The sequence below is a fragment of the Parasteatoda tepidariorum genome, chromosome 7 (genome assembly GCF_043381705.1).
Source record: "Parasteatoda tepidariorum isolate YZ-2023 chromosome 7, CAS_Ptep_4.0, whole genome shotgun sequence".
Lineage (NCBI taxonomy): Eukaryota > Metazoa > Arthropoda > Arachnida > Araneae > Theridiidae > Parasteatoda > Parasteatoda tepidariorum.
In genome coordinates this window covers 68,122,136-68,141,656 of record NC_092210.1, presented here as the reverse complement: position 1 = coordinate 68,141,656, position 19,521 = coordinate 68,122,136, and the positions used below count along the sequence as shown (strand labels likewise).

Genomic DNA, 19,521 nt, shown 5'->3' with positions numbered 1-19,521 from the left:
AATATTTGACATCCTCCCCACTTAGTGATGACTGTTTCTTTCCAAACTTACATTTATCATCTCTTATGTAGATAAATTATTACATTTAAATCTATAATGTTATTGTTATATTTAATACATCATTAAATGTATTTAAATAATTTAAAATGCCATATATTTCGAATAATGATGAATGATATTTTTTTAAATGAATTCTTGATATCAACAGAAGACATATTGTCACTGCACTCTTCAATTGGTGACGCTGGACTATTAGAATATGAAACAATTATTAACGCGTAAATGGAAAAGCACCCGCAGAGCTTCATTATTTCTTGACGTTTTATTTTTATGGAACTATGCTTGTTCTAAACGGTTCTAAAACCGTAAAGGTAAAAAAAAAATCCTAAACATAAACTTTATAATTAACTGAATAGACTGCTGCCAGCTATTTTATCGTAATTTTAGAATAAAACTTCTAACAGTGTATTCGCATGACCACTTGATTGTGTATTAACGTAGAATAAAGTATTCATTATTTAAACACCAAATTTGGATATACATTGCATCCCAGTTTTTAGAACGTAGGGAACTTTTTTAAAATTGCAACATTACACTGGAGAAAAGAAAAAAAGTTTTGGAAAACACTGGAGAAAAAATGAGTTCAGGCAAACTTATAGTAAACCATGAAGGCTCAATTGATGAAAAAATTTTCAATATATAAAAATTCAAATAAATTATTGGACGAGTATTTCTCCATTGCGCAATTTGGTTTCATTTTGATATTTAAAAAATTTCTTTTCATGTTGGAAACTGCACAGCTTACTCCAGGTTCATCTTAATTCATTTTTTGTAGACTTGTTATTTTGAATTAGGTATTAAATTAAGAAAATTTTTAACTAAAAGTTTCTTCCATGGTGTGGCATCCTATTAAGTAATTTTTAACTCTTTGTTTATATTTCAAATTATAAATACTTTCAAAATAGTGTTTCTTATGTTGGTTCAATACAACAAATCATTTTCTAATTGGGAATAAAAGAATTAAACTAATTACAATGTGTTATTTAAAATAAATAAATAAATTTTAAAAAATTCATTATTAATTTTTAAGTAATTACTTTTTGTTTATATAATACTAGTTATCTTTAATGTCTGTAACATTGTTTTACTTTTTTTTTTCAGAGAGAAAATAATAAAACATGGATCATAAATATGGACTTGGATTAATTTACACTATGTATGAATACAGCTAATATTTCTTGGGAAAAAAATTTAACAAAATTTTGTACTTAACCATACTTAAATATCAATAAATATATATTATCTGCAAGCATTTATATGAGTATATTTTTATTGACTGATATAAATAAATTCATGTCGTGAAAAATACATAAGCTATCGAAGTTGACAATACAGAATCTGCGCCTATCCTTAATAATAAAAACAAAGTTTAAAAATGTATGTCGCAAACGAATTTAATAAGAATTATTATCAAGAATTTCAAAAATATAACATTTTAAATTTTAAAAAAAATCTTTAAAAATGTTTCAATATGATGTACTCTTATGCAATATCGTGTATATTTTAAATTTAATTTGCGTTTATTAGCAAAATAAAGAAGTGTATAAACATTTTTATTACTCTTTTTATTGCATTTTTCAGAAACACTTTGGATATTCCAAGAAAATTAAAGCAATAATTATTTACATTAAATTTCTTATTTTTTTACAATCGACAATACAATTTTTTGACAATACAATACGACCACGAGCAATAATTAAAATAGTTTAATGTAATAAGAAAAGCAATTAATATAAAAACGTGAACCCAACGAGTAGGTCAAGAAATAATGAATAATAAATATGAAAAAATAGGAATGATTTTAGCTTAAATAGTTGTGTAAAAATACGCCTTTCAGTTTTGTGGATGATTTTGTGGTGCTGATGAACTATGATTTAGTAAGAACTTATTCACTCTGTACGAAGAGCAGGTCTTCAGTTAGTCAGTAGCAAGTGAAGGTCTTATACTCTCCTCCAATTTTTTGGGGCTATATGAGTCTAAGAGGATGAAAACATTATCCCTACCCGATGGGTATACGAGGGCACTGATGAAATTCAAGTGCTTGGCTGCGAAAGAGTTGAGAAAGTGGGACGGAATCCATCCTAGTTTAGTGAACGATAGGTTCGAGCGTGAGTCTCCTAAGCGAAAGCTACCGAGCGGTGCTAGAAGACAGACCTCTCCCAGGCCACAAGGAGATCATCCTATGTGCGACTGAAGAAACCGAAAGACCGTACAGTCCCCCGCCTTAAAACGTTCGATTGAAAAATCTCAAAAGCAAAATACAAACAATTAGCGGCAGAAACAAATCTTAATACAGAATAACAAAAGCAGTAAGATTTTGTTATGAAATCTGAAATGATGAATCTCACAAATAACTTTAAAATAGTTTTAAAATTAAACAAAAGTATTTAGAGTGGTCGCATCGCTAACATGATCAGATGAAAGCATAGAAAATATTAATGTCAGATATTTCATCATCTGGACTAAGTCTGAAAATCTGGCAATATAATCTTGAAATTGACTTAATGAATAGTTTCAGACTAATTCTCTGTAATCTGCTTTTTAATGCATGCTTAAAGATGGAGTCTGCATTTTATTCGCACGAAAGTGTTTCGACTGGATGTCATCGAATGTTGGGTAAAAGCTTTTTAAATGAAGCACATCTTCTCCAATATAGCAATTTGGACACTGCAGAGTTTCTTTTTCTTAACATTCGATTTTGATAGAACTTGCGAATGCCGTGGTTTGCGAGGATCTGGTTTATAATGAAGTTTCCTTCTAATCTATTTAGGTTTACGTTTTGGATGAAAGTATGTAAGTGGTGACATTTTGCTCGCTTGCCAGGCCCCCATTTTTGCATCTTCTTTGACAAGGAGCAATGGCAAAATATATTAAATCATTTCTAATTAGTAGTTTAGTATTTTTGTATGTCGTTATGATAATCGGCATTTTTGTCACTTCTTTGGCCTGAGCGTCAGCTCTTCCGTTTTCTACATAACTCACATGTGCTATAAACCAGTTCACTTTTATGCCCATTTTGTGAACCCTCTTGATATTCTTGTCAATGCCGTCTGTGAAATTTGGGTGTGATAAGTCCAGTAGTGCCGAGCGAGAGTCCGAGTACAGGTTCAATTCCTAATAATTTTTCTTTGCGGCCCAAATCAAAGCACCGAGGGAGATTCGCTTGATAGACTGTGTTATCATCAGCTAGTCTTTCCTTCTTCTGAAAATACCTCTTCTCCTTTCATAATTATCACAAAGCACATCAGGTATTTTTAGCATCTTAGATATCTAACTTGCTAGCGTCTGCTTAGATTTCACGCTTAGATTTCTTGCGAGCGTCTGTTAGGTTCCATTCAATGTTTAGCTTGTCTGCAGGATGTGTCCATTCGTATTTCGAAACATCCAGTTCGTAATCTCTTTCAAAGGCCTTGGCATAACCTCTAAGGTTGTTAACTCTATCCACTGAATCGATTCTGTATGTTTCAGAATTGCAATCAGAGACAGTCTTTGTATTTCTTTTAGCTCAACTCTTTGTTTAGTGGCCCCGCTGAACCAAATCCTAAGCATCCCTATTAAAGTGGTAGAAGATTCTTCTAGCTATCAGTACCAAGATATCATCTCCATGCAAAATAATTCTCGTAAGCGATCATTTCCCAGAAAGCATGAAACCTTACGACAACCTTGCTTCGGAATTTTCTCTCTATTGTTAAGAAAATGTTTGCACTTAACATTTTATCAATAAAGCGAAAATACTGCAATTTCAAACCTTCCATCTTAAATGGATTAAAAATGATTTTTAAAGCTTTTTTGAAAAATATTATTGCTTGGAAAAAGAGCGAATGGTTAACCTTGGTGCAGTATTTTTATCATAGTTTTCATGATAAGGTAAACAAAAATACTAAGTTAAAAGCTTTTTCCGAGCAAGCGAAATAATATCAGTGCAATATCTTTTCGGAAAAATATTAATGAACAATAAAAAGAATCTTATGCAAAATCCCTCATTCAAAGAAGAGCCAATAAATGAACATAGTACCTATTTTTTTAATGGACATATTACTTAATTCTTTTAATCAAAATAATACACAATTATCCTGCGAAACTACTCTTTAAAACATTCTTTTAAGGCTTTCTCAGAATTACCGAATGCAGTAAAAAGTAAGGTATAGATTTCTTCGATGAGCTTTTTTATACTGGATACAACTCAAAATGCATGTTTATGAAAATAGACTAAGATAAACAGTGTTTTTAAAAAAAATGGACATAGCATTTGATCTCTCATGAAAATTCTTCCCTTTCTAAAGAATAAATTTATGAATCAAAATAAATTCGTAATATGATATCGTCCGTTTTCCCAAATCAGTTTTTCATAGCTGTTATAGATCCAATGTTAATATCGGAATTAAAATTTTCGTTGTAAGAATTTAGATTTTTAAAATTCAAATAGATTCCCTAACAAATCAACTATCATTTGCACAACCTTTGAGTACGGGACTTAACCCCATAATGATTATGATTTTATTGTTTAAATAAGTATGGAAAAGTAAGCATTTATAGCAGCGTCTATTTTCTTAAACAAGAATTATGAGATGTTTTCATTTTCTTAAACACGTATTTCGAGCTTTGTTTGAATAAAACGCTTACCGTTGATTTTCTTGTTCGTTGGTGAAAATGCTGCATATTGCTTGGCACGATTTTTTCGCCCGCCAACTCAAAAGATTCAGTTTTATGTTAGTTTTTTAACAGGCACAATTACTGGTATTTATTCTTATTCTGTTGCAGTTAAACAAAAGTTTTTCAGTTTAAGACCACTGCCCTTATTGATTGTTTAGAAGCTTTAAATTGGCAAAAAGGTACCTTAAAAAGGAAAATAACAAATCTATTAAGATTGTTGAGCTAAATGAATATGGAAAAATGCTGAAATATAAAAAAGCTCGAAGTTTCAAATTTTGCCTATCGACAAGGACATTGAAGAAAAATTTCCGAATTTGTTGATAAGATTTAGAATTTTTCTTAATGATTTAATAAATGCTTGAAACGGGAAAATAAAATTAATTTTAATAATATAAATAATAGTGGTAGTGGTAATTTAATTAAAGTAACTATTCCACAGTTAAAGCTTCCTGATGTACCATTAACTTAATTTGAAGTCAAATATGAGCTAAATAATTAAAACATATAATTTGAATTTTTAATTGCTAGTAAGGAAATATTATGGGATGTTTGAAAATTATAGTATTTAACTACAGCTTTCTAATATCGAAAACTTTTAACTCCAAATTTTTGATTTTAATAATAAACTAAGAATAAATAATTGCAATAATTAATAATAATAATTAATTATACTAATAATAATTATTAATTATAATAACTAATAATGATTATTATTAATAATAATAATTAATTATAATAATTAATAATAAAAATAAATAATAATTGATAATAATAAAAGCAAGAGTTTGTGAATGATCCAGAAATTCAACTCATGTCAATTTACTTTCTCAGGTGTATAGGATAATAACGAGAACTTTTGAACCTCTTAATCATCATCATCTATTTCATCATCATAATCATCTATTCTCGTTATCATCATCATTAGCTATTAGCTGTGTGTCTATGTGTGCGTCTCTCTTAATAACTCCAAAAAAATGTAGCAACTGTCCTGAAATTTAGACAATTATTGCAAGAGACTATTTTAGTTACTCTGATAAAAAAATTTACTCATTGAAATCATTTAAAAAATAATCATAAAAATACTAATATAAAATCGAAATATAAAAATATCAAAAAAATCCTATGCTACTTTCTAAAGAATATATTTTTACGTAATTTAAAATTAAGAACAGCTTATTTCGTTGTATAGATCATGAGAAAAACGTTCGTCTTGTTCAAAAACAGAGTTTTGAGAAAAACGCTTTTAAAGTTTTGACTAGGGGAAAACGTTTAATTTCATATATATAATGGTCGATAAATAAGATGCCTACAATAAGTTTCTATATACAGTCAACAGAAAGGATGAGACACAAAAAGAATGTCGCCCCTCCTAATCCGGCCGAACGGGCCTTTCTACCTGCTTAGCGATGACTCTCCATTTTTAGGTATAACTTCCAAACGAAGTTAGGTACCGAGAAATCAGACATTCGCAAGGGTACAAAAATTCGAAAAATGCAATAATTTTTTTTCTCAAATTTCTGAAATATTCTGGGTGGGGTCCCCCCTTAACAAAAAATGTGTATGCTCAAGGTTGCAAAAAATTCCATTTTAATAGTCATCTAACTTAAAACTGTTCTAGATTTGCTTTAAACTAGCTATTCTTTGGAAAACAGCATTTTGAAGGATTCAAACAATAAAAGTTGAATTTTTTTTTGTATCTCTTTCCATAAAGTGACTATATGGCTCTGTCGTTATAAATTATATCATTAATGATAGTTATATGATACAGTTTCAACCAACAGCAAACATTTAAATTGCTTTCTATCTAGTATTGAATTAAAGTTACTACGTTATGGATCAAAAGTTAGTGTTTGCAATCCTATTAAATCAAAATTTGAAAGAAAAATGTACAACAGATCAAACTAGAAGATGTGAAAGAAAACTAATAATTCTGTAATATCGGCTACATTCCTGAATTTTACAAACAAGTAGTTAATAGTGAAGTGTATTAATGATTAGTATGACGTCTTAAGTGCTCAATTTTAGCCTAATATATAAAGAAAGCTATTGCAGTGAAACGTTCTGATCTGCACTCGAAGCATCAACACACAGAGGAAGGAGCCCACAAAAAAAACAAGAATGAAGTGCGTTGCCTTATTTATTGTTCTTGCTGTTGTGATGGCAGGTAAATATTAACTATTTACAATTCAAAAAATAAAATGGAGAGTTTGTATGTGCATATGGCTGAGTGTCTCTCTTATAACTCCAACATAAATTGAACTATCAATCTGTAACTTGGATACCTGCAAGGAGAATTCTTGAACGCAAGTTCGAAATACATAATTATCATTAACCATTGTTTTAATTAAACTATGGACATTTTTTCACCCTTTTTTTTAAATATTTTTAAGATAACATTATTGATGATAACTTTAATGCCGATGTAAATTTCAGTTTTCTTACATGATTTTATACTCGGACTTTCACTTTTTCTCTTTTTCTTTGTGCTTGACCCAGGGATTTCATTTGCAATTTCATTTGCACAAATATAAATTTTGAAAACATTATTCTGCAGACAAATAATTCAATAACAGATTCTGAGTTATTTTTAACTATGTTTTGCCCTAAAATTAAAACTGCTGGTTCATCAGAGTCTAACTGACAAATATCTACATCTTCCTAATCTGGAACAAAAAATTTTCTAACAAGAACATTGTTTGTTGCATGTTATGCAGCTTTTAGACAAGATGTTAATTTGCAAATGAGACAGGAAAGGATATAAATTTTTTAATTGTTCAGCAACAGCAAATGTATCGTGGAAATATAATGAGTGAAATGAGAAAGGAGAAATTATCAATGACAAGAATCAATTCAGTATCGTTGCTAAGAGTATATTGGGAAACTTCTTTGAAGCGAAATTCCAACTCTGTCATAGTCAAATAATACAAAAAAATTAAAAACTATAAAACTTACGGAAAACCATTGCCTTATTAAAAGAATAATATATATTTATATACATACACCGAAGCGCCATTACATTATGACTACTCTCCAACTACAACAATGGGATCGCCCAGGTTTTCATGGTTTCTCTCTCAGGAACAATGTTTTCATGGGGCACATTAGGACCCATAATCCTCATAGAGCAAACCCTGACGTCTGTAAGCTACTTGAACATAGTTGCAGACCAGGTTCACCCATTCATGGTAACAGTTTTTCCTGCGGGGGATGGTGTATACCAACAGAATAATGCACCATGTCATAAGGGTCGAATCGCCATGGATTCACTTCGAGGAACATTCCAGTGACTTTCAAGTCATGTCTTGGACCAGAAATTCACCTGACCTTAATCCAATAGAGCATTTGTGGTCTTACTTGGAAAACCAAATTCGTGCTTCCACGCTACACCCTCGCAATGTGAGGGAATTGCAGGACCAGTTGGTTAGCGCTTGGTACCAGATACCTCAGACTACCTATCCCCACATTTTGGAATCAATGCCATGGTGGGTGCCAGCAGATTTGAGGGCTAAAGGTGGTCCTACATGATATTAGCAGGGTGGTCATAATGTAATGACTCTTCGGTGTATAGATATAGATATTAAAGCGATCATTTGTATATTCCATATGAATATTTGTATAATAGCTAATAACTCGCACGATTATACATATATTCATCTAAAATAGCACAGATTAGGATCCTGCTTTTTTCTGCAGCTAGAAAATTTATATGGGGTGGTTTGTAAGCAATCGACAATTTCAGGCGTCGTTTAGTTAGGGCCTTACATGTAAAATTCAAAATGCGGTTGGTCAAACCTATCGTTAAGTATTCATTCCTTATTATCCATGGAATTTTTCTTAATCCAGGTGGTTTAAGCCATTGAATAATTACAATGTTTGTTATGCCGATGATCATTATTTTTAAATTCTCGACCAAAGTAGTCATATTTATGAAGATACTTCCGGATGTAAATTTCATAAACAAACTCAGCTCATTTCAAACTTTTTTCAACTCTAAGCTTTCATGTCAACAAGGATTTTGAAAGCAACGAATCAATTTCTCTAGGTTAAATATTTAAAATCTCTATCCATCGTTCAGCGTTGAGATTTAAGTATGAAAGCAAAAAAATTTCTAATCAGAGTGGTAAAATTAAACTAGATATAATAAATGCATCTCTCGAATCTCTCTCTTATTATCTGGTCAATACCCTCTTTCTAAAAAAATATTAATCACATACTTAGCTACAACAATGCATCCACGATGACATCTGTCATATTTTGCATGTCAACAGACCTTTCGTTAACATTTTTTCTCTCCATTTTCTTGAAATGTCTAAGTCATCAGTGATCACCCTAGTCGGTCACCATCAAGTTTTTCTCTCTTTGTGACGTATGGGAAAAAATGTTCCAAAAGTTCTTTCTGAGCCGTTGAAGACTGTTTCTTATTTGGTTTTTATTTGTTATTTATTTTTTGTGAGTAACAGGTCACTTATTTTTGAAAAGAACTGAAAGACGCAAGGAAAGCGAGCTCTATAGCTAAATAGTTTTGTCTCCTTTTTTAGGACCATATTAATCAAAATTTCTTCTGAAGCATTTTGCCTTCATCCTGTAATGAAAAATTAATGCTCTCGATTTTATAATACAATATATGGCCAAGAGAGAAGTGTTCAGTACAGAACTGAAGCTAAGAACTAGAATTCATGCTTTTTTCTGGAATACTCAATAAAGGATCCGTAGAACTTGTTGTTGTAGTTCATTTACGTCACGCTAGAGCTGCACTATGGGGTATTGGTAACGGTCTGGGAAACATCCCTGAGTGTGATCCGATGACATGCCATCACAATTTTGATCCTCTGCAGAGGGGATGGCACCCTTTTTTCGGTATCCCAACGACCTCACGCGAAGTCGAGCACTTTACAGTAGAACAGCTTAGCGAGGACCAATACCGCACACCCTCCGTCCTTACACAGACTGAGTCAAGTGGTCAGCCACCCGCACACTGAACGCAGCCAGGGATTCTTGACTTCGGTGAACTGCTGGGAACCGTGTGTTAACGATCAATCCACTACGGTACCCATGAAACTGTCATTTTCTAAATCAGTTATCATTTCTAGACTAAGATTCATTGTTCAAAATATCAATGATGTGTTCAAAATACCTGACATTTTTGAATTCTTTCCTACCTCCTTCTTCTTCATTTTCTTCCTCATTTCCGATCTTAGACGTGGACGAGAGAGGTTGCTCCTCGAAACCGGTTCTCTGCTAAAATGGATTACGAAGACATCGACGGGTCTGCAGGTGCAGGTCAGTCCGAGTGTTGCGGTGGCCAGTCCCCCGGACGGTCGGGCACACTGTCTGTAGATCCTTTGTAACTCGTGTCCGCTCTCTCACCCCAGCCCTTATCAGAGCTCTTAGACAGGGATGTGGGGGACACGGTCATATCACAGCCACGAGATACGGGGCTTTTTTGCACCCTTGCGACACCGACGAGGATGGCTTCAATGGAACAGCATGGACCGTCTGGGAGCATAGTAGCGCTCAACACGGTTAGGAGTTATGAAGAGTTAGCTATTACTTTAAAAATGAGAGAGAAGAGGAACAAGAGGTACGGATTCCCCAATCTACCAGTGACCTAACGAAGATGACCGACTGAATTTCAAGCATCGAATATGCCTCTTCATATATGGAATTGGATTGCCAAATCAAAAGCATGATAAACTGCCTGCGTGGATATGTGAATGTACTTATGAACATAGTCAAACTTCAAGGCGATCAAATTAATAGGCTAAAACAATTTGAGGCAGGCTTTAAATATCTCAATGATAAGCAGCTCCAGTATGGAATAGATAAAAAATCTCGTGGATCATTGGCGTGTAGCGATGATCACGGTGGAAAGATTAAATCTAAAAAACTAGCTTTCCCTAATAGTCAAACTAAAAAATTGTTAGATAAAAAACATCCAGTCCCTGTACCTGTTTTTAATAAATATGATATTCTCGAAAATGAGGAAAATATTCCTGAACCATTAAATCAAATAGAATTTGTAGACTTAACTAATGAAAAAGTTAATGATATTGACCTCAAAAAACGTAAGGCATCCCCATCCCCTACTAAAGATAATCAGACTAAACGTTTAGGTACTGAGGATGAATCTCCCCAAATAATTGAGGAAATCATGGATACAATAAATGATGACCCCAATAAAAATGAGTTCTAACCTGTAAAGAGACAGAATAGACCACCACCGATAACAGTGAAAAGCTCTGAGTTTGACTACCAAATCTTCAGCAATGACACTAAAAATGAAGGAATAAATGATTACATTGTTAAAGATTCATATGGAAATTATAACATCAAACCTAAAAGTGAAGAAGCACACAGATATATAAGGAAATATTTAGAGGATAGAAATATTGGTTTTTTCACGTATCTCCTACCCTCTGAAAGAAACCTCAGAATTGTAATAAGAGGCATCTCAAATGATCTAAATGATATGGGTATTTGATAAAATAAGAGGCCTAATTCCACATTGCACTACAGTCATTAGAATGACTAGAAAAAAAAACAGCGAGATTATAAAACTCCCAGTCTTCTTATGTACGCTTAAAAGAGAAGGAAACTACAAAGAAATCTACGGTCTCTTCGACATAGACAATCTAAGAGTTAAAGTAGAAAACAGCAAGAATAGAACAGGTGCAGTGGCCCAATGCCACAGATGCCAAAATTTCTTTCACTCAGCAACAGCATGCCACCTCCCCCCTAATGTGTGCCAAATGCGGGAAAGACCATCTCACTAACGAATGTAGCAAATCTAAAGAAGAAAAACCCACCTGCTGTAATTGCGGAGAAAATCATCCAGCGAATTTTAGAGGATGCTTCAAATTCCCGGCAGCTACTAATAATAAAAAACAACAAACCTATAAAAGACTGGACAAAATCTTCCAAAATAAGTCATGTGCGGAAGCCGTAAAATCTAATGAATCTGAAGAGCTGAGAAAAGTTATAAACGAAGCTAAACAAGCATTTAAAGACTTAAACGGATTAGTCACTGTAGTCCATGCAGCCAAACGTCTCCCAGCCTTTAATGAGGTAGTAGATAAAATAACAGAGGAAATCTATGAACAGCCTCGTGGATAGAAACATAATTAGAAAAAAGCCATTACAGATAATGTTATGGAATGCTGCGAATATAACCACGAAATTTATTGAATTCACGAACTTTTTATTTGATCATGATATAGACGTTGCACTAATTACTGAAACACATGCTAATGCTGGAAATAAACTGAATGTTGTTAATTACAACACATATAAGACGGACCATATACAATTCAGAGCGATCATTGCAACGAAATCTTTAAATACTATTCTAAACAGCACTAATACTGGTGATGGATACGAAGAGACTTCTATTCTTTTATATTTGAATAACAAAGACTTCCTGAAAATCACTACCATATATAATAGACCCACCAACACTACCACGAAAGAACTACTAAACACCTTGATTCCAAATGATATGAACTGTATAATAGGTGGTGATCTTAACTCAAAGAACACCATTTGGGGTTCTCGAGTGGATAATCGCTACGGAGTCAAACTGCATGAACTAGTTAAGGATATGGACCTAACGGTCATCGCTCCAACTGAACCGACTTACTTTCCTGTAAATGGTCAACACCAACCGGACTTACTAGACTTTTTCATACTTAATAATAATATTAACTTTGGTTGCTACACGGTCACAGAGTTATCTAGTGATCATGTTCCAGTAATTGCAACCTTACAATTACACTCCTCTAATATCATTAAGAAGAAAAATATTGATTGGGACTTATTTCATAATATCCTTGCTCTACAAAATGATTATCAACCACCAAATAATATTGCAGATATTAATAATAATATTAACTTCCTCACTAATGATATACAAAAAACCCTGGAAGAATCCACTACAGAAGTACCCTCCACCGATAACCATCAAAAATTGCCTTATAACACCAAAGAGATTATAGCATATAAAAATCATATTAGAAAACTATGACAAAAGAATAGGAACCCGGAAGACAAATTGGAACTAAATAGGCTCATCAAGAAAATTAAAACTAAGCGTACTAAATTTAGAAATGAATGCTAACAAGACAAAGTAACTAGCCTAAAAATTGACGATAGGTCAATTTGGAGAATGGCCAAAACACTAAAGTCCATAAAAACACCCAATAAAGCCAATATTCCATGAGGACAACTATGTGTACAGCAACCAAGATAGGCTAAATACCTTTTCTGATACTATTGAAAAGCAGTTCACATTAAATAAATATATCACAAATACCCAAAAAATGTCAATATTAGTTTAGAGTATCATAACTACTTCCATAATAACAACAGTCTTGATATGTTTGAAAAAGTTACTAAATATGAGTTAATTCAAAATATTAGAAGACTAAACAATAGAAAAGCCCCTGGCGAAGATCACATTAGCAACAAAATGATAAAGCATCTACCAGAAAATAAAATCAATGATATTATCAATATATATAATTCCTGTCTAATAAGCAACTGTTTCCCAGACGCCTGGAAAAATGCTGTGATTATACTTTTCCCCAAGCCGGGGAAAGACATCAGAAATCCTGAAAATTTCAGACCAATTGGCCTGCTCCCCACATTGGGGAAAATATTCAAAAGGATAATTCTAAATAGATTGGAGCCTTTTTTAGCATTCATACCTAAAGAGCAATATGGCTTCCGTAAAAAATTATCCACCACCAAGCAATTCGTAAGGCATATTAATTTTATAAGTGATGGATTTTATAAAAATGAGACCACAGCATTACTCATGCTACACGTGGCCCAAGCCTTTGACCGCGTCTTTCATGAGGTATTAATCCACAAATTAATTAAACAGAATCTACCATTTGATTTGATCAAAATTCTAAATTCGTACTTAACCAAGAGAACTTTCCAAATTCGACTAAATGGGGAACTCTCAGATAAGAGACAGACCAAGGCTGGAGTGCCGCAAGGCAGTATATTAGGTCCAGTTTTGTATCTATTATATATTAGTGATTTTCCAGTAAACACCGATAATAATAACTACCTAAATGCATTCTATGTGGACGACACGGCAATAGCCATGCGTTCTATGAACCCAAACCAGTCTGTCGTTAATCTCAATAAACTTATGCCACCTATAGAAAATTGGTGTATTAAAAACATTAATAGCAATGTTACTCTATTCAATAACCAAATACCAATTACAAATAAGGCCTATACTGCCTATGCTGCCTGTAGCTGCATTAGACCACTACTGAACTGTAACTCAGCACTTCCACTTAACCTAAAGAGGCTACTGTATTTACAATGCATTAGACCGATACTGACGTACGCCAGCCCTGCTTGGGGCTGCGCAAAGCCAAACCAAATTAAAAAACTGGATATAGTAGAAATTAAATTCTCCGGCGTATCACTGGAGCACCTTTCTACCTCCCAAACTCCTCTATCAGGAATGACTTAAAAATAGATAGCATTAGTGAACATGTAAATAAACTATATGCGGCTTTCTATAAAAATGCAAATAACTCAGATCCTGCTGATTTCAATAAAATTCTAGACAAAATTCTAATTCCCGATATGAAATACTACAACCCGATTACTTCATTTTTTCTCTCAGACATGATCATATCTAAATATTATCAATAAACTCAGAAACACACACAACATATACACTGGACTATGGCAAACCCGGTGAAGGAGTAACTCTGAAAAGGGTCCGATCCGGGCAAGCCATAACATCCATTAAATTCAGTACAGTGAGTAACCCGGTACGAGTGGTTGAATACCAGGACGACCGAGTCACTGTTATAGCAGAGCCTTACACTAACTTTAACCATCCGATTGTGTTATGTAAACATGTTAATAATTTATTAAATATGCGTATAGATTAAATGCAAATTTAATCTGACTACCGCCTCTGCAATTCATCGCGGTTATCCACTTACAACGCGGACAGGTACACTGTAATAGAACTCAGTTCAAGTTCACTTCATTTTGTGACAATAGCAAATGTTAAGAACTAAAAATTACATTCTATATAAACTTGTTATACAATATACTGGATTTAAATAATGTATGGTGCGCCTTTTAATAAAAATTATTAAATGCCTCAGGGCATTTTTTCTATTTTGAATTTTGAATTTAAGACAATAAACTTAAATGTAAAACCATCAAAACAATGTTTCTGTTTCTATTTCTTATAGATTATTATTTCTGTTTTCTGTAAACTTCTTTATCTTAACGGAATATCAAAAACAAAATTTCAAAGGAATGAATTCTTATAGAGTTGAAAAGAAAAAGACTGTTCTAAATAAGATTATAAATTTAGAATTGTAAAGATCCTTAACAATTGCGATTTCAAAGGAGGGGTCCCGAAAAAGCAGCTTTTTTTGTTGTTTAATTAAAATACGAAATTAAGGGGAAAAAACCACATTAATAAATTTATCTGCCTAAAAATTTAAAATGAAAAACAAGAAATCATGGTTTAAGGAAAGCTTTAAGAAAGTAATGGTTATTCAGAATTGAGGTGAATGTAAAATGGAAAAAAAAATAATGAGAGATTTCGGTAAACTCACATGAAGGTAAATGAAAATATCAAAATATTTCAAAATATTTAAAATTTAATTTTTCTTACCCAAAATTTTCAAACTAAAGTCTATAAAAAATTTACAAACCGCATATAAATATATATATATACCGCATATATATGAGGTAGTAGATAAAATAACAGAGGAAATCTATGAACAGCCTCGTGGATAGAAACATAATTAGAAAAAAGCCATTACAGATAATGTTATGGAATGCTGCGAATATAACCACGAAATTTATTGAATTCACGAACTTTTTATTTGATCATGATATAGACGTTGCACTAATTACTGAAACACATGCTAATGCTGGAAATAAACTGAATGTTGTTAATTACAACACATATAAGACGGACCATATACAATTCAGAGCGATCATTGCAACGAAATCTTTAAATACTATTCTAAACAGCACTAATACTGGTGATGGATACGAAGAGACTTCTATTCTTTTATATTTGAATAACAAAGACTTCCTGAAAATCACTACCATATATAATAGACCCACCAACACTACCACGAAAGAACTACTAAACACCTTGATTCCAAATGATATGAACTGTATAATAGGTGGTGATCTTAACTCAAAGAACACCATTTGGGGTTCTCGAGTGGATAATCGCTACGGAGTCAAACTGCATGAACTAGTTAAGGATATGGACCTAACGGTCATCGCTCCAACTGAACCGACTTACTTTCCTGTAAATGGTCAACACCAACCGGACTTACTAGACTTTTTCATACTTAATAATAATATTAACTTTGGTTGCTACACGGTCACAGAGTTATCTAGTGATCATGTTCCAGTAATTGCAACCTTACAATTACACTCCTCTAATATCATTAAGAAGAAAAATATTGATTGGGACTTATTTCATAATATCCTTGCTCTACAAAATGATTATCAACCACCAAATAATATTGCAGATATTAATAATAATATTAACTTCCTCACTAATGATATACAAAAAACCCTGGAAGAATCCACTACAGAAGTACCCTCCACCGATAACCATCAAAAATTGCCTTATAACACCAAAGAGATTATAGCATATAAAAATCATATTAGAAAACTATGACAAAAGAATAGGAACCCGGAAGACAAATTGGAACTAAATAGGCTCATCAAGAAAATTAAAACTAAGCGTACTAAATTTAGAAATGAATGCTAACAANTATATATATATACGTATATATAAATGAGCAGATTTTTTTTGTTAATAAGAATACAATTATAAAATCTAAATCAATCAATTATACTAGTTAATATTTTAAGAGACTTATATTTCTTTGAAAAAAAATATTAGTAATTATATATTGTATTATTGATGCACTAAATTTAAATTTGGCACTTTTCAGAGATTAGAGGAATGCTTAAAATTCGTAGATCGGAATTAAGGAATCTATAATGTTAATATTAAATTAAATTAAATGTTGATAAATAAAGGAAATATACCCATAGAAATAAAACGCACTCGATAAACTTTTTTTTTCTGTCTGTTACGTTCTTGCTTTATTTCATTCCTTCATGATAAATGAATCTTTAATGAATAGGAAATTTTTCTCGAAAAACAAGAGTAGTTATCATTTACGACATTTCTTTATTTACTCTTCGTAATTTTAAATAAACAAGTAAATTACAATGTGATTTCAAGTAATAAAATAAATACCGATTATGATTTGCACATCAACGCCCAAATTTTTCTATTGAAATCATATGAACGATGCTCCTATTTTATAGTAGTTAATTACTTCAAATAAAAAAAAGATTGTGCTTAATATTTTATCTCTAAGTATAACGTTTTTATTCTTGATATTTTATGACGAACGCAAATGATTTGCTTGACCAAGATAATTGTATTAACTAAATCATGTTAATGCTAACTTTTCCGTTTAATTCCTCATAAAAATATTAACTGTTCTTGAAAAATGACTCGCTAACGAGTCAATAGATAAATCCAAATATTTTCTTTGGTAATAAATACCAACTAAAGCAGCATTTTTTCCATTGAAGTAATAAATGAAATACTATATGAAAGTAATGATAATATTAAAATAAGTTATATATCTATCCAAACTTCATGATTTCACTGCTAATTTTAGATGGACTTTTATTAAGATAACTACTACTTAATCTTTCAAAATCTGTAATCGATTAATTACAAACCCAAATTCGAAGCTTTATATTAATTATCTAGCAGAATGGCAATGTAAGCTTGCTCTTCATTTTATATGATGCAAGCTAATCATAAAATAATTGGTATAATAATAATTATAATATATTTTCCGTTTTATAATAATAATGTGTAATCAGTTTATATCTTTTTTTCATTGAAAAACTCATTCATATCCATGGGTGAAAGCCCTTATATAGCAAGACGGAAAAGAGAAATACCTGGTACGTAAAGCATTTCATTCCAGCATTTTTTTCGAAAAAAATGAAATATCTGTAACTATCAAGATTTCTTTTATAATTCTGGCATATATATAAAACCTGCTTCTTTTCCAAGATAAAGTAGATATTGTTGAAAAATTTAAAAAAGAATAAGTAAACTCCTCCCCAAAACTAGCTATAACTGAAATGGTTTTACTACCAGCCTTTCCTCTTTTCCGTCTCGCTTTCACCCCTGTTCATATCCAACCTTAGTCGTGCAAGGGAGCTACCAAGTAAAGTTTTATGTCTGTCTTTTTCAGTCTTTAAAAAGATATTTCCTTCGAGGGAAAAAAATGTAAGTTTCCTTCTTAATATGAATGAACTAAATGATAAAAAAGCCTTAGTTTCAGGAATATAATCTTTGGTTAAGATAAAACTTCTCTAGACAAACAGGCAGAGAAAAAGTAATAAAATACATTATTTCCTATATTGAAATTGTAAAAAGAAAATCTTACTACTATCACTTTTATAAAGATTTTGTCGCATTATTTTTTCTGTATTTATATCTAAATTTAGACAGCAAACAACTTGAAGCAACATTTTTAGTAAACCAGTTTCTACCAATATCAAAAATGGAAGACTGCTTTTTTTAAAAAAAATTTCTTATGCCAAATATTTATTTGTTTCGGCAGCTGTCTTTATGTCAGAATTTTATGAAATTTAGTTTTAGGGGTTTTTCGCACAAGGTTAATCCAATGAAGTTAAGAAAAATAAATAAGAAGAAGAGTCCTTCGTTCAAGATACATGGCATATGTTACGAGTCAAAATAAGTAAAATCCGAAAGGGTTAACGTAAACTGTTATAAGAGTATTTCTTTGAGATATTGCCATAGTTCTGCACAGAGTAAAAATCTATTCAGCTCTGCAAAAGTGTGAGGGTGATCTGTAATCATTTTTTATCTCACTCTGACTGTATATTTTATATAATTATTTTTTTTATTTCCATTGACACGTTAAAAAAAATTGACAGTCAAAAAGAAAACAATCTATCTGTAGATGAAAGCGAGCAGTCAGTCCAGCTAGCATTCCCGGATTGAAGACCGTAAAACAACAGGAGATCTAAACACGTGAGATAAATGGTTAAATCCCCCTCTTTGTGGAAATCACACAAGGTACAAAAGGATCCCGAACCATATTGATGCGATATAGATGCTTATTGAGGCAGTCGTTTCTAGATATCAGATGAAACATGGCGAGAGATTTAATCCTAGACCACTGAGGAAGATTGAGAATCTCTTTAAGCCATGGTTCATAGGAATTGCGGTTTTTGAGTTCCTCGCGAATGGAGTCCCTGAAGAATTTTGATGATCTATGTTAGACATTTGACATTTATTAAAAGAAAATCTGAAATTGAGTCTCAGGAGGACAAAGGCAACATTTATTGACAAGAAATCGATAGCCTCATTTCCCTGGATTACACAGTGGGCCGGAATTCATTGGAGAACCACTGTCTTATTGCCACTGGCAAACCAGTTGTACTAGGTTTAAGAAATTATCGGAGCACACTATGAAAGGTTCACGCTAACTCGTGACAAAGCTAACTTTGACACATTATCAAAGTTACAGCCGTCTGTTTCAACACCTCCTAGAATAAAGAAGGCCTCATCACGATCAATTTAGTAGTCTAACATAACGAGCATAAACAGTGCAGTGGAGGAAAAATAAGATAGATGTCACTATGATCGGGCTACTAAACAGCTCAGTGGTGGTAAAAACGAAAGGTGACATTACGTTTTGACTTCTAAGGGATCAAATTTCT

General features: G+C 32.2%; 1 long non-coding RNA gene across 5 annotated transcripts in view; it reads right to left on the bottom strand.

Annotated features, from left to right (window-relative positions):
* Positions 1-19,521, bottom strand: part of LOC122269028 (uncharacterized) — a 119,295-nt gene that overhangs the window by 92,111 nt on the left and 7,663 nt on the right. The window lies entirely within an intron of this gene.